The following is a 15714-nucleotide window of genomic DNA, read 5'->3' as shown; positions in this document are numbered from 1 at the left end:
AATCAAAACTTTATAATGAAGATTCTATATTGTTGATTCAAATAGTTGGACGCGATCTACTATCTCAAATTTGTATGTACGTAAAAAACTATATGATTTAGAAAGTCCTATTCTATGCATTATGTAGTCAAAAATTGGATAACCTAAATTAAATTAAATATATTTTTTAATCATTTGATGTATAAGTTAGGAATCTTCAAATCATATGATTTTCGATGTTTAAGTAGTTTTAAGATAATATATCATATCTAATGGCTTAAATCATTAATGTATGATCTTTATTGTCCAATTTTGATTTGATCGAATCGAATCCAAATCGGTTGACTTTACCTAAACCTATCCCATATATCAAAGCATTATATATGTAAAAATATTAATATACATTGAACATTTTACTTCATTATATATTGAAGTACAGTAACTTTTTTCACCTATATAAGACGTCAATGATACAGTTGATGCAGTAATTTCAATACTACATACTTCAATTTGATTCTTATCTTCTCCTAATAATGATGATGTGGTAAAAAAATCAAGTTAATGGATAATGAGTGGGATTGAGAGGACCAAGTGAATTAAATAGCTGGTAGTCACTGTCAATGTCGGTTGGGCTTTCAATATCAGCACCCAAAATTGGACTTATATAATTCAGTTTTAACATGCATTGTTATGAGTAGTAAATCAGTGCCTAATGATTCCTGACTCATGATCCTTCACGAATATTCCTTTTCCTAATCTGACAGATACATGTTTATAATCTGACTATGCAAAGAACTTGTCACAATTTTTTTCGAAGAATAATAATAAATACACCATCAATTAGTTCTAAATACTACTAATTATGGATGTATATATTTCATCAGTATCATGTCTTAGAAATGATCGCTAGAGATGTAAACAAGCCAAGCTCGAGGAAGTGAAGTCTGGCTCAAGCTTCACCTGTTTTATAATCATGCCAAGCTTGAGTAGCATATTCAACTGAGACCCAAACTCAAGTCATTCACAAACAAATTGTTTAATGAAGTTGACAAGAGCCTCAGGTCTGCCAAGAATTTCATATGTAAATTTTGAGCTAATCTTCATAACTAGATCCCAGACTTATGGTTAATCTGTTTATGTATATAATAATCTGATAGGGAAATGGGGCAGTGTGATATACCTATGTACATGTATATGTATGCAAACATGTAACTGATAGAACTTTTTATACATTTCCTGGTTTCATGCATGTACATATGTGCTTAAGCTGTGAGAACAGAGTAACAGATGGTCCAAAGTTAAATAATTTATCACGTTACATCTGTGGAGACGGAAAGTTCAGGCCCTTCTCCTCAACGAAACCTAAGAAACCCCTCACACAAACCCCAATATGAATGGATCATCACTCCATTCATATTAGGAATTCTTAGATTCTTTGTTACCACATATTACCGTGAAATAAACAGGCAGTGGGTGCATAAGCATATTTTCATACAATTACACAGATGTGTTTAATAGGAACCACAGATAACTGCTGAGTTGATCTGAAACAAATAAAAACAAATCAAGTTGTGGTATAATAGAAAAGAAACTCTAGTATTGAATCAAGAGGCAAGCTAGAAACTAGATAAGTGAAGTCAACAAAAGGATTACCAAAAATAGGTAAAAACAGAAGGGGGGGAAGCAAGATCCAAAAGCGTTAGTATTCTCAAAGGATTGGACCTGGAAGAATAACAAAAATGCATGAACCTCTAGAATGGATCAGCATCCTTACATAGTCTCACTAGATCTCGGTAGATCGGTGTCATCTTCAATTCCTTCAACGAAGTTACGGAAAGATAACACGGACTACGGGCATCATTGATCCAATTGAAAAAATAAACTAAAAAAGAAAGGGACTTTCAGGACTCGAAACTTGTCATAAGAAACAAACCAAAAATTTTCTTGCGACCCATAAACATGCCCCAGAATGTTTAGAATAATATCTTTGCAGAAAACACCAAAGCTATTTTACCAGATCTCAGTAGATACACATCATGTTCAAATCCTTCAACGGAGTTACAGAAACATAACGCAGATTATGGTTGCATCATTAATCCGGAGATACAGCACAAGAGAAATAAAATTAAGAATAAAAGAAGCATCTCAGTCAATGATTTCCCGCAAAATTTCTTCACCGGCAATCAAAGTGCAAGGATAACAAAACGACGTTAAACATCACTGACGCTGACAAACATAAAAATTGAAAAAGGAGAAAAAGAAAAACCAAAAAGAACAGAAAAGGACAGATGAAAAGAAATCTCTCACACAAAATTTCTGTGGAGTGGCCGAGCAGGCTTTGTTTCTCTTCGATTTGGGGTGGCCGAATGGCGAAGTGGGATGGTGGGAAGCTTGGAGCAGCCAAACAAGGGAAGGAGGAGGAGGAGGGCCGGTCGGGTGGCGAACGGCGTATGGCTTGGACCGCACGGGCGCGGCGTCGACGGACGCGGCAGCAGAGGGGAGCGGCGGACGGAGGTGAGGCGTGGACGGCGGGTGCGCGTGGACGGCGGGTGCGGTGCCGGCGGCGGAGATGGGCCGGGGTCGGCGGAGGAACGGGTGGAAATTAAAGGGGTGGCGGTAGATAGATTAGGGCACGGGAGGAGGGGGGTATTAAACGAACCTACCGACGCTTTTTAGCATCGTTAACAAGCGTCGGTATTTTATTTATTTAACGACGCTTTTGCTAAAAGCATCGGCGTTGACACGCACAAAGTTTACGACGCTTTTAAGCGTCGTTAACAAACGACGCTTTTTAAAAGCGTCGGCAGGTCAGCGTAACCTGCCGACGCTTTCCAAAAGCGTCGGCAAAAAAAAGTCGATAATTTTATTTTTTTTTGTAGTGGCCGCTAACCCATATATTAGTTGTCAGGTCGGCCGCTAACTTATACATTAGTCGTCGATTAGCACACCAGCCGTCGACCCTTGTCGTCGACAATTTTCATGCATGGGATATCGATCTAGGCTACGAACGCTATTTGCACATTGGCTGCCGACCCATGCATCTGTCGCCGACCCCCATCCCTTCAATAGCATGCATGGCAAGCCGTCTATCCATACTTCCATCGACTCCTACTTGATCGTCATATTCAAAAGATTGATAGGAAACTGCCACACACTCTCTTCAAATCATACAACCGCTGTAAGTAATCGGCCATAGGCCGGATAAGGCAACCACCACTACAATACATTGGATCTTTATCGATGCATATATCATCAATTTTCGATCCTTATAAGCATTGCAAAATTTATTCTCGACATCCACCAAAGCATCAAAAAAACTTCGATAAATGAAGAGTGGAAAAAAATTTGCCGACACAAAGACAAAGCAAGTTTAAAAATTTTCAATGCTTAAATGCATCACTAAGCAAACCAATCTGCTGATGCTTTTAAAAAGCATCGATAAGTTTTATAAATTTGCAATGTGCAAAAGCGTCACTAAGTGGTTGCCGATGCTTTTGTAAAAGCGTCAGTAAGTTTTAAAGTTTCTGATGTATTTACCAACGTGCATTAACATCGGCAATTATTGGTTACTGATGTTTAAAGCATTAGCAATATTTTATTTCAAAAAAAAATTTCAAAATAATACACTAATTTATATAAAATATATAAATCTATTCAAAATTTATAATAAAATGCAAACACCAACATAATCATAATAAACACATTATATAACATCATAATCAATATACAAACTTATCCAAAATTTATAAAAAAATTTAAATACTAATATAACGTCATAACAAACATTCCATATAACATAAAAAAAGTCATGATTACATCGTCCATAATTACAATCCATAATCAAAGGTAAGAAATACAACTAAAAAAAAAATATAGAACATCGGGCTATCAATAATTTGTAGGAGCATAATTGTCATTGACTCTACGATTGCTGGAACTATCAGGAGCTTGCAACAAAAAAAAAATTTAGTAATTGAGAAATCATAATATAAATTAAATGATTAAGTATATGAAAAATATAAATATAATAAGATATGTATCCTAGAAGAGTCGACAAATGTCTGTAATGCATATGTCAACTAATTAATCTAAGATCTTTTGGTGGATATCATTGTATCATAGTTCTACCTCATCATCTCTCCAGTGCCTTCACCCGTGCCTCCAACTACCCTTTATCTATGCCTCCATCTACACCTCCATTTAAGCCTCAAGCATATGAATATCCACATTGCTAGAGCTCTCTCTAGTATTCTGAGTGTATTGATGTACATCAAATAAATGGTGGTGACTCCAACTCTATAACCTTTCATTCGACTATAACGGTCTGGTCTCAATAACTTTGCCATCACTTGGACCTTGACACGACTCATGACCTTCGTAGATGCTAAGGACTCATCGACATGCTTTGCAATAAGAAATGTAGTTTTCTTCTATATTCAAAAAAAATATATACTCAATTTTATACTTAAAAATAAAATTATATATCATTGTATTAAATGATTATAATACATACAAATATATCTCTCAACTCATCACTAACAAAACGATCATCTCAATAAACATGAATCATCATCCCATAGAACTTCACCTGACCAAACTTCCTCCCATGCTCATCCATCTATAGTAAACATAAATTTTATAAAATATATAATCTATAACTTTTAATTGATAAATTTTAACTGTTTCAATAAAATTTATAAGTATCATTATCTAATGTCACTAAGAAGCATGAGGGTCATATATACAGTAAATTAGTCTAAAAAAATTTATAATATGCTAAAAATTTTGAAAGAAGCATATAAATTCTTGTTACGTTGTACATAGCTCTTGAATCCTGATGTATGAGGAATAGACAAAGTTGCTCATGCAGCTCTACCAATAGTAGAACATGCCTACAAAATAAAATAAAGAATGTGATATATCTTGTACAGATAACCAATCTACATTAGTAATCAACATAAGATAAGATATATGATAAGTGTATATAATTATCTGTCCCCTCTCGAAAAAGCAATAATGAATAAGATCCCTTCACTGATGAGGATCTATATTAGGAGGACAAATATAAGCAATATCGTCCTCTGCCAATCCCTCTCTCTTGTAGTCCCTCTTCAATGTTGCTTTGAATTCTTTCCTTTTTCAATTGAAGGACTTTATTACCCATTCATGGCTATTTGGAGGAAGTGCAAATTTACTCTAGAACAAAGCAAAGAAAAATATTTGATTATTAAACAATATAATTAATTTATTATAAATAAATTAACATAAATTATAAAGTTATCTTTTTATCTTTACTACTCATAGAATCTCAAGTTTATATACAGGAAGCATATCGTTCTATTTTGCATAGTTCAAGGGCCAAAGCTAACCCTTTTATGTAATAGTCCCTAAAAAAGTTCGTCAATAATCTGACAACTTTATTGATAAGCTGTCCCATCTAATTGCACTGGATGATGGTCCTCTCACCCTTAGCTAAATTCTAGATATTTTTGTCCCATATGGATCCACGTCTAATCCATACTCTCCCAGATGCATCTACAACAAATAGATAAAATAAAAAAATATATTATAAATCCAACAAAAATTAATACGTATATCTTAATAGTCATGAATATATAATATTTCTATTAAATTATCTTGGATGTGTATCTTATCCATAATAGCATCCTCATTAGTAGGAGGATTGTGCTGTGGCTTAGGCTGTTGTGTAGATAAAAAAGGATCACCCTCGGACTGCTATGCGGATGATGGATCAGCCTCGGCTTGTTGTGGCCATCTCGACTGTTAGGACTGATCAAAAGATGATCCATCCTGAAAAGTCTGCAACTCAATATCATTAAATCATCTGTGTCGAGGTATGATAATACCTAGCATTCACAAATAGAAATAAAAATAAGTTAACATATATTATCAAATAATAAATACAATACTGATTTAATTGCTTCAAAGAAACAAGATCTACTAAAATGAACATGATGATATATACAATATTTCATATAGAATGAATACATCTTAAATATCTCTTGTATACCAATTAAACATCAGTCAATATTTTTTCCTTCAATATCTATGTTGGTGCAAAAATCTGCCTGCGTCGGAGAAGCTGGAGTCGAGGGAGTCACGGTCGCCGTCGGGACCTGCAAAAGAAGTCTAAACCGGAGGTGGGGTTGCTCCGGCAAGACCCTCCGACGCTCAAGTCAGTTCTCTGCCTCAACAAGAATGGAGTGCTCGAACGGAAATTTTAGCAGAGTTTCTAGGTAAAAATGAGAGCTTAGAGAATAACGTATTTGGGGTCCCCCTTTTATAGGCGGAGGGAGCAACAGACTGATAGCGATGTTTGTAACCGTCCGGCAGTGGACTGCCCATGGTCAGGAGGAGTTTGTTGCGAAGAGTAGTGGAGTGGAATCGTGGCTATCATCGGGACATGCCACGTGGAGTCTATCGCGGGGAGTAGAGCGACGTCCGTTGTCGCGACTTGCCAGAGGATGGAGGAATCGCATGGTATCCGTCGCAGGAAGTGGAGCAGGATCGTGGCCATTATTGCGGTCTGTCAGGGAGTGATGGAGCCGCGCGAAATCCATCGCAGAAAGTGGAGCAGAGTCGTGGCCATTGCTGTGGCCTGCTAGAGGGTCCAGGCCTGTCGGCCGAAGTCCGGCTGGAGTGTCTGGCGGAGAGGGGTGGCTAGTTGTCCGTCTGAGAGGAGCTCGGAGTCTGGCTCTCGTGGGAGTTCGGACGAAGTCTTCCTTCAGTTGAAGTCGGAGACAAGGTCCGGCTCCCGCGGGAGTCCGGACGGAGTCTTCCCGCAGCTGGAGTCAGAGACGAGATCTGGCTCCCGTAGGAGCCCGGGCGAAGTCTACCTACAATCAAAGTCAGGGGCGAAGTTCGGCTCCCTTAGGAGTCCGGATGAAGTTTACCAGCAGTCGGGGTCGAGGACGGAGCCCGGCTCCCGTAGGGGTCTGGGCGAAGCCTTCCAGTAGTCGAGGTCGGGGATGAAGTCCGGACGGAGTCTTCCTTCGGCCGAAGTCGGAGACGAGATCCGGCTCTCGTAGGAGTCCGGGCTGAGTCTTCCTGCGATTGGAGTTGTGGGTGAAGTCCGGCTCCCGTAGGAGTTCGGGCGAAGTTTACCTGTAAATGAAGTCGTGGGCGGAGCCCGACTCCCATAGGAGTCTGGGCGAAGTCCGCCTGCAGCCGGAGTCGGGAACGAGGTCCGGCTCCCGTAGGAGTCCGGGCGGAGTCTTCCCGCAGCTGGAGTTGGAGAGAGATCTGGCTCCCGTAGGAGCCCGGGCGAAGTCCACCTGCAATCAAAGTCAGGGGTGAAGTCCGGCTCCCTTAGGAGTCCGAATGAAGTTTACCAGCAGTCGGGGTCGAGGATGGAGCCCGGCTCCCGTAGGGGTCCGGGCGAAGCCTTCCAGTAGTCGAGGTCAGGGATGAAGTCCAGACGGAGTCTTCCTTCGGTCAGAGTGGGAGACGAGATCCGGCTCCCGTAGGAGTCCGGGCTGAGTCTTCCTGCGATTGGAGTTGTGGGTGAAGTCCGGCTCCCGTAGGAGTCCGGGCGAAGTTTACCTGTAAGTGAAGTCATGGGCGGAGCCCAGCTCCCGTAGGAGTTCGTGCGAAGTTCGCCTGCAGCCGGAGTCAGAAACGAGGTCCGGCTCCCATAGGAGTCTGGGTGGAGTCTTCCCGCAGCTGGAGTTGGAGATGAGATCTGGCTCCCGTAGGAGCCCGGGCGAAGTCCACCTGCAATCAAAGTCAGGGGCGAAGTCCGGCTCCCTTAGGAGTCCGGACGAAGTTTAACAGCAGTCGGGGTCGAGGACGGAGTCCGGCTCCTGTAGGAGTTCGGGCGAAGCCTTCCAGCAATCGAGGTCGGGGACGAAGTCCGGATGGAGTCTTCCTTTGGCTGGAGTCGGAGATGAGATCCGGCTCCCGTAGGAGTCCGGGCTGAGTCTTCCTGCAATTGGAGTTGTGGGTGAAGTCCGGCTCCCGTAGGAGTCCGGACGAAGTTTACCTGTAAGTGAAGTCGTGGGTGGAGTCTGGCTCCCGTAGGAGTTCGGGCGAAGTCCGCCTGCAGTCGGAGTCGGGAACGAGGTCCGGCTTCCGTAGGAGTCCGAGCGGAGTCTTCCCGCAGCTGGAGTTGGAGATGAGATCCGGCTCCCGTAGGAGTCCGGGCTGAGTCTTCCTGCAATTGAAGTTGTGGGTGAAGTCCGGCTCTCGTAGGAGTCTGGACGAAGTTTACCTATAAGTGAAGTCATGGGCGGAGCCCGGCTCCCGTAAGAGTCCGGGCGAAGTCTGCCTGCAGCTGAAGTCGGGAATGAGGTCCGGCTCCCATAGGAGTCCAGACGGAGTCTTCCCACAGCTGGAGTTGGAGATGAGATCCGGCTCCCGTAGGAGTCCGGGCTGAGTCTTCCTGCAATTGGAGTTGTGGGTGAAGTCCGGCTCCCGTAGGAGTCCGGATGAAGTTTACCTGTAAGTGAAGTCGTGGGCGGAGCCCGACTCCCGTAGGAGTCCGGACGAAGTCCGCCTGCAGCCGGAGTCGGGAACGAGGTCCGGCTCCCGTAGGAGTCCGGGCGGAGTCTTCCCGCAGCTGGAGTTGGAGACGAGATCTGGCTCCTGTAGGAGCCCGGGCGAAGTCCACCTGCAATCAAAGTCAGGGGCGAAGTCCGGCTCCCTTAGGAGTCCGGACGAAGTTTACCAGTAGTCGGGGTCGAGGACGAAGCCTAACTCCCATAGGGGTCCGGGCGAAGCCTTCCAGTAGTCGAGGTCGGGGATGAAGTCTGGACGGAGTCTTCCTTCGGCCGGAGTCGGAGACGAGATCCGGCTCCCGTAGGAGTCCGGGCTGAGTGTTCCTGCAATTGGAGTTGTGGGTGAAGTCCGGCTCCTGTAGGAGTCCGGATGAAGTTTACCTGTAAGTGAAGTCGTGGGTGGAGCTCGACTCCCGTAGGAGTCTGGGCGAAGTCCGCCTGCAGCCGGAGTCGGGAACGAGGTCCGGCTTTTGTAGGAGTCCGGATGAAATCTGGTAGTTGTAGGAATCTACCGTTGGAGAAGTTCAGCCGTTGACGAAGTCCGGGGTAGTTCGGATTGGAGTTGAACCTGGCTGGAAGAAGTCTGGAAGGGATTCGGAGAACAGCTGATAGTCGTAGAAAGTCGGCTGGCAGCGGAGCTCAGTGAGCACTTGGGGCGGCTTAATAGATGACTGGGGGAACTCATGTTGAAGGAGCTCGGATGGTGCAGTGGGAGTTCGTCCGTCGGAGAAATTCAGTCAGCACTGTGAGAATCCGGCTGTTGGAGAAGTCTGGAGAGATACCCTCTGCGGTCGGAAGTCGGAGGAGTCCTGGGAGGGTCAATCCTGTCGAGAACTTCGGCTGAGGATATTTTATATCCAACAATCTATTATTCTAACCAAGTTTGTAGCATTTAAATCATTAGTCGAGGTAAGATTGTAAGACGTATACTATGTATAAGTATCATCATCCTCTATTTTCAATCCTTTTTCCATATCATACAAGTCTCTTTATTTCGTTCTCATAATAAAAGCCCAATCCTTTGCACAAAAAATACCTAACGAGTTTGATATGAAGAAATGAATAGATCATTCTTTAATAACATTGTATGTATCAATCTTGAAAAATTTACAAGCGTAAACCCATTTGTATCTTGTTTTAAGCTTCTTAATGAGTTTATATCTATCTAATTACATCAAAATAATATTACTTTAAATCTTCCATAATAATTCAATTAAAAAATATCTGTAAGTACACCATAATAAGTTTTTCCATCTGCTTCCACCATGACTCTATTGTTCTAGATTTTTTTAAATTTTTTATGTTCTTTTATATGAAATTTAAATCTATTAATGATGAAACTGTTGAAAATTTTGTTCCAAAATCAATCGTCATCCGTTGACGGTTGAGCTTATTATTATAATTATATATGAAGTATTAAATTAATAAATATTATTTAATTTTTTTATCACTGTGTGTATCTTATTTTGAACTCCTGTTATGTGATGAAGTCCTTAGGACTATTTGATTTGATATAGAAAGATATATCATTTAGTCCTTAAACCTTAAGTTCACGACCAAATGATATACTATTATTAGGACGATAGCTATATCAAGTATAGATCATTATGTGCCATGTACGTTGGTTGTCCTCTTAACCAAGGAGTGTGGAGATACTGGTATGGCATGTAAGTGAGACGTAAGAGTACATCTCACTGAACGTGACTTATTACTGAGTACTCTACTGTCAAGAGTAGCTCATAAAGGATATGGGTATAAGTGTCCCTCCGATCTAAGATTACCATGATGACTTGCAAGCAACTCTCTGTGCTTTGGTATCAGATTATCTGAATTTCTAATTCAGTGATGAAAGATTTTTGGGCACAGTCAAGTATTTGCGAAGTCAGTGTATGAGTCAAGATGGAATTAACCCCTTTGAATAAGTGAGAGTTAATGTATCAGTGTATTTCAATTCAGTAAAATCTTAACCAGAGTAATCCATGTGATAGATTTTGAAAATTAAAATATAATGTGGATGACCATACCAGGGTTAACAGTTAAATCTTAGGTCACTTTGAGCATTTGGGTCGAAGAGATGAATTATACGGTAACCATATGCCAATAGGTTCTTGAATGATGCTTTACAATCTTTCGACTTATCCATGTTGAAAAATATGTCCCAAAGTTAATCGTTAGATGATTGTGCTCATCTTGTAAACAGTATATAAATTTTTATTAATAAAAATTATTTGGTATTTTTATTACAAATTGATCATCTTTGAACTCCTGTATTGTAATGAAGTCTTTAGGACTATATATATTAATCGACAAAGGAGAATTTATCGTTAAGTCCTTAAAATTATTCATGACCAAATGATATGCTATTACTATGACGATAGTAATATCAAGTGTAGATCGTTGTATGCCATATGAGTTGGTTGTCCTCTTAACCAAGAAGTATGGAGACACTGTTATGGCATGCAGATGGAATGTAGGAGTACATTCGCATCAAACGTGATCATGTGCGGAGCACTCTACTGTCAAGAGTAGCTTGTGAAGGATATGGGTATAAGTGTCCCTCCGACCTGAGACCACCACGGCGATTTGTAAGCAACTCACTGTACTTTGGTATCGGACTATCTGAGTTTCTAACTTAGTGATGAAAGGATACTAGGTGCAGTCAAGTACTTATCAAGTCGATGTGTGAGTCAAGATAGAATTGACCCATCTAAATTCGTAGGAGATATGCATCAGTGTATTTCAATTTAGCAAAATCTTGATCAGGATAATCCATAAGATGGATTTGAAAGGTTGAAATATAATATGGTTGACTTAATTAGGATTAATAGTTAAATCCTAAGTCACTTTGAGTATTTGGATCAAAGGGATGAATTATATGGTAACCATACGTCAGTAGGTTCTAGAAGGTTGCTTTGCAACACTTCGACCCATCCGGTCATCGGATCATCATTACTAGATGGTTACATCGATTGGTATAGAAAGTTATTCCTATGCTACCGACTTAGATTCGAACCTATGGGGTCACACGCATTAGAAGATTTGGTCAGATCTGATGGCTGAAAAGTCTAATTGGATTGTGACTTTGGTGAAGAGTCCTACTTGGACTAGGACTTTGTGGGAGAGTCCCACTGAGACTGGGACTCTATTATTTATGGAGAATTAATTAGTAATTAAATTACTAATTAACTCAATTTAATTGAGTAAAGAGCTTTGGAACAAGTCTAATTGAATTAGATTCAGTTCGACTCAGATTGGGTTTGATATGATCAAATCCGATTACAAGAGAAATTTGATCTTGATTCGATCTGGATTTAGACTTGACTAATTCTTAATTGGGTTAAAAATTTGATGAGATATTTAGATTTTTAATTAGATTAGGTTCATTTCTATCAGTGGTTTCAATCCAAATTTGATTTGGATTAGAATTGAATTAGAAATGAAGAGTCCAAGTGAGACTAGGACTCTATCCTTATCTTTTGTGTCACATTTGGATCCATGCCAATTTCTCCACGTCTAATTATATTTGGGTTGTGATTTTTGGCATCACGAGAGAGGATCCAATAAGGGTGGTTGGCTATAGCTGATGAGTCATAATATTATCTTTTGCCTAATTCGAATGTGATCTGAATTAGAGATAAGATGCAGACTAGGAAAAAATTTTTTCATATATGATATATTATTGAAGTCATATTATTTTTTTCTTATTTTTTTTAAAAAAATATTTATAATATGAGACTTAAATTTTTTCTTCATGTCTTAATAATTTTTTTAAAATTTTTGGAGATGCCAAAAAGAGGTTTTGGTTTTGATTCATGGCATCCTTTCTTGGAAAGTCCTAATTCCTAGTCTATAAAAAGGGGACCCCTCTCTTAGACATCCCATGATCAATTTTTTTATAGATTTTTTATTTTCAGAGCCTCTTCTCCTCCTCCTCTCTTCCTCCTCTAGATCCTCTATCACTTTGGAGTGTCCAAGATGCTTGTAGAAGAAGGAAGAGGTCAACTGTCGAAGTTGTTCGCAGAATAGCATCTTCGAGCCCCTAATCTGTGCCAGTCTTCACGTAGATTTTTCTATAGAGACCAGATGACTTCGTGTAGCTGTGAGTGACCTGAAGAATACCCTCTTCAACTGTTGGATCAGAAGATATTAAGATCAAAATTTGTTTGGTAACGATCTCTAACTTATTTTGATTCTTATGGTAGATCTAATAGTTAGATCTAGAATTTCAGCATTGATGAGATCAATGTGATTTTTATTTTCAAATCTAAAGAACATATTTTTCATATCAAAAATCTTGATGTGGTAGTCTAAGATTAGATCTTATACATATAATTAGGATTAAATTATTTATTCTATTATTTCTGCTGCATAAAATTTTTTAATTGTATGTACTGTACTACCATAAATTTTTCTTCGACTGGTATCAGAGTAAGGTTGTTTTGATATGAATTAATATGACTTTAGATCTAATTTTTTATTATTAGATCTGATTATTTATAATTTAGATTAAATCTAAATTAGTTTATTTTCAGATCTGATTATTATTTATTTAGATTAGATATTCTGAGTAATAAAGTACTCGGATTGGATAATCACCAGGCCGTCCGATCTTAGGAGCAAGTAGGATTTCATGACCCTCTCCTCCCATTCAATGAGGTACTTTTCATGGTGCGTAGGGGTGCCACTATGAGGTCCCATGAAGAAGAAAGTGAAAAGAGAAAACTTACTTTCTTGCAAAGCCCTAGATCTTGAAACCTTAGGTGTTGTTGTATGTGATGCAAGTTGCAAAGATAGTTAGTTACATCTAATCTTGTTTAGTCAAAATTATTTTGATCTAAAATCATAAAAAAATTAGATTTGATCTAAAAGATTTTATGATTTGATGCAAAAAATTTATATGAAAAATTATTTTTGAAACCCTAACAATGTTGATGCAAAATTTAATTGGAAATTAAGTATCAAACTGATTGGATCTAGAATTGTGATTTAGATCTAATAACATTGCATAAAACATGGGGCATGGGTTAGCTCAAATCAAGTCCTTCTCTTTAATTGGATTAGATCTAAGGTTAGAATCAAAGAATTGAGTGACCATGTAGAGAAATTGATTAAGTCTAACCAAATGTTGAATTAGATTAATCAGGATTTTTCTAATACAATAGTTGTAGATGGTCAAGTCCATGTCTTTGATTAGACCAAATGGACCTTGATTGTGGCTCAGTGGTTGAACCCGAGCTATTAGATTGGTCAAATCAAAACTGGTTAACCAATTAGTGTCTAAGGTAAGTTTAGCATTTCGATCGATGGTTTTTAATTGGGAGTAGCTTATCTAGCCATTTCGATGGTGTCTAAAGTAAGCTTAGCAGACCCTCCCACTGATCTCACTTACATGGCTAATTTGGTGAACTAAATTTTGATTAGATCACTAAGTGATTTAAGTTAGCCCATGCCTTTAAGGTTGATCAGTGTGATTGATCTACGTGTCAGTTCAATCAGCATGACCTAACCTGATTCAGTGACTTGGTGAAGTCAGTGGGAGGATTATGGTCTACTGATTGATCTTTTCTTCTCTTTTCTCTTCTTTAAATCGATTAAATTTTTTAAATTATTAGGTCCTTAAAGTGAGCTGGTTATGGTGATAACTAGATCATAGCCTTCCATTAAGGTGAGTGATAATGGGTCCATTATTTCTGATTGACATTGCAGGCACCATCTGTCTGATGTTCTCTCTGAATGATGGAATTATTATTCATCATATGATGACTCTGATGAACTATCTGATGATGGTTGGGTTGATCGAGCCATCTTCAGGCCTGATCACTCATTAGATAGAATCACTGAGTAGGTTCATGTTAATGGTTTGATCTAATCGAAACTTTCAATGGAGGCCCATCACCTACTGAAATAAAATTTGGGGCTAAATTAAATACTAGAAGTTGTTTGGAGAATAATTGGTTGAGAACCTATCCATAGGTGCATATGGGTTGATTGAGCCATCCTCGGGCCTATATGTACTCTGTGTGGATTCTAGTACCTACTAAAGAATTAAGGTAATTTTTTGAATTGAAGGTAGAAGCTATTAATTTGTATAAAATAGTAGAAGGATCTTTAGACTAAAGTTCAAATCTTTAGGATTAATAAATTCATATACTAATTAGGTTTAGTGTTCTTCCTTGTATGTGCAGATATAGCTTCAAACTTGTCACTCCGATCACTGTTGGACAGTGAAAAGCTTATCGGATCAAATTTTGATAATTGATATCAAAAATTAAAGATTATCCTAGAGCACGAGTGGATCCTTTATGTGATAACGGATCCGGCACCCGAGGAGCCTGCTCTTAACACCCGAGGAGCGGTCTGAGATACTTATTTGAAGTGATTCAATGACCGCACTATGGTTTATTGCATCATGCGGGCCTCTATGAACGATGAGTTCAGCTGAAAGTTTGAAGAAGCTCAGCCAGAAAAAATACTTTAAGTGTTGAGAGATTCCTTTGGTAATCCTGATGATGTTGAGCAGCACAAGATTAGTTGTATTATTTTCAATACCCGGATGAGGGATGGTGCATCTGTTACCAATCATGTATTGTACATAATCGAGCAAATTGAAAAATTGAGCAAACTCGGCTTCCCTTTGCATGAACAGCTAAGAAAAGATGCGACCTTGAACTCTCTTCCCAAGTCCTACCTGTCATTTCTCAATCATTTTAGAATGATGAAGTCTGTAGTTAACTACCACGGTCTGTTGGGGTTGCTACAGACTTTTGAGAAAGATCACCAACTCCATAAGGAGACAGTGAATCTAGTGGGAGGATCTTCTTCGGATAGTCATCGTCCCTTTAAAAAAGAAAAAAAGAAGAAGAGTAAGAAGGTGCTTGGTGCTGAGAGTCTGTCCCAATAACTCAAGTTCAAAGCTGATCAAAGTCAGACAGAGTGTGTCTTTTACAAGAAGCAGGATCACTGGAAGAGAAATTATCCTTAGTATATCGCTTCCCTTGATATGAACAGACCAAACAAGAAGAAGCAATTAGTTGCTGAACAAGGTACTTATGTAATAATACCTTGTAACTTCTCTCTTATAGATACAATGACCTAGGTATTGGATACTAAAAGCCTTATGAAGGAAAAACTGGCTTTTTCCTTGTAAGATCTTCTAGATCTAATGAGATCTGGGGTGAAATATTTTAAAAAAAATTATCCTATGATATTTTAGATCTAA

At 39.3% G+C, this 15714-nt stretch overlaps 3 non-coding genes across 3 annotated transcripts; all 3 read right to left on the bottom strand.

Moving 5' to 3' along the window:
* Window positions 1-1761: 1761 nt before the first annotated feature.
* Window positions 1762-1849, bottom strand: LOC140852306 (small nucleolar RNA snoR27). Its single transcript, XR_012135209.1, has one exon. It is a non-coding gene; the product is annotated as a small nucleolar RNA snoR27 (small nucleolar RNA).
* Window positions 1850-1991: 142 nt separating this feature from the next.
* On the bottom strand, window positions 1992-2081 carry LOC140852307 (small nucleolar RNA snoR27). The gene has a single exon (XR_012135210.1). It is a non-coding gene; the product is annotated as a small nucleolar RNA snoR27 (small nucleolar RNA).
* Window positions 2082-2117: 36 nt separating this feature from the next.
* On the bottom strand, window positions 2118-2209 carry LOC140852305 (small nucleolar RNA snoR26). Its single transcript, XR_012135208.1, has one exon. It is a non-coding gene; the product is annotated as a small nucleolar RNA snoR26 (small nucleolar RNA).
* Between the last annotated feature and the right edge of the window lie 13505 nt (window positions 2210-15714).

Source organism: Elaeis guineensis, chromosome 10 (assembly GCF_000442705.2).
Source record: "Elaeis guineensis isolate ETL-2024a chromosome 10, EG11, whole genome shotgun sequence".
Classification (NCBI taxonomy): Eukaryota; Viridiplantae; Streptophyta; class Magnoliopsida; order Arecales; family Arecaceae; genus Elaeis; species Elaeis guineensis.
Note: the sequence above shows the minus strand (reverse complement) of the source record. Positions and strands in the feature narration are given on the sequence as shown.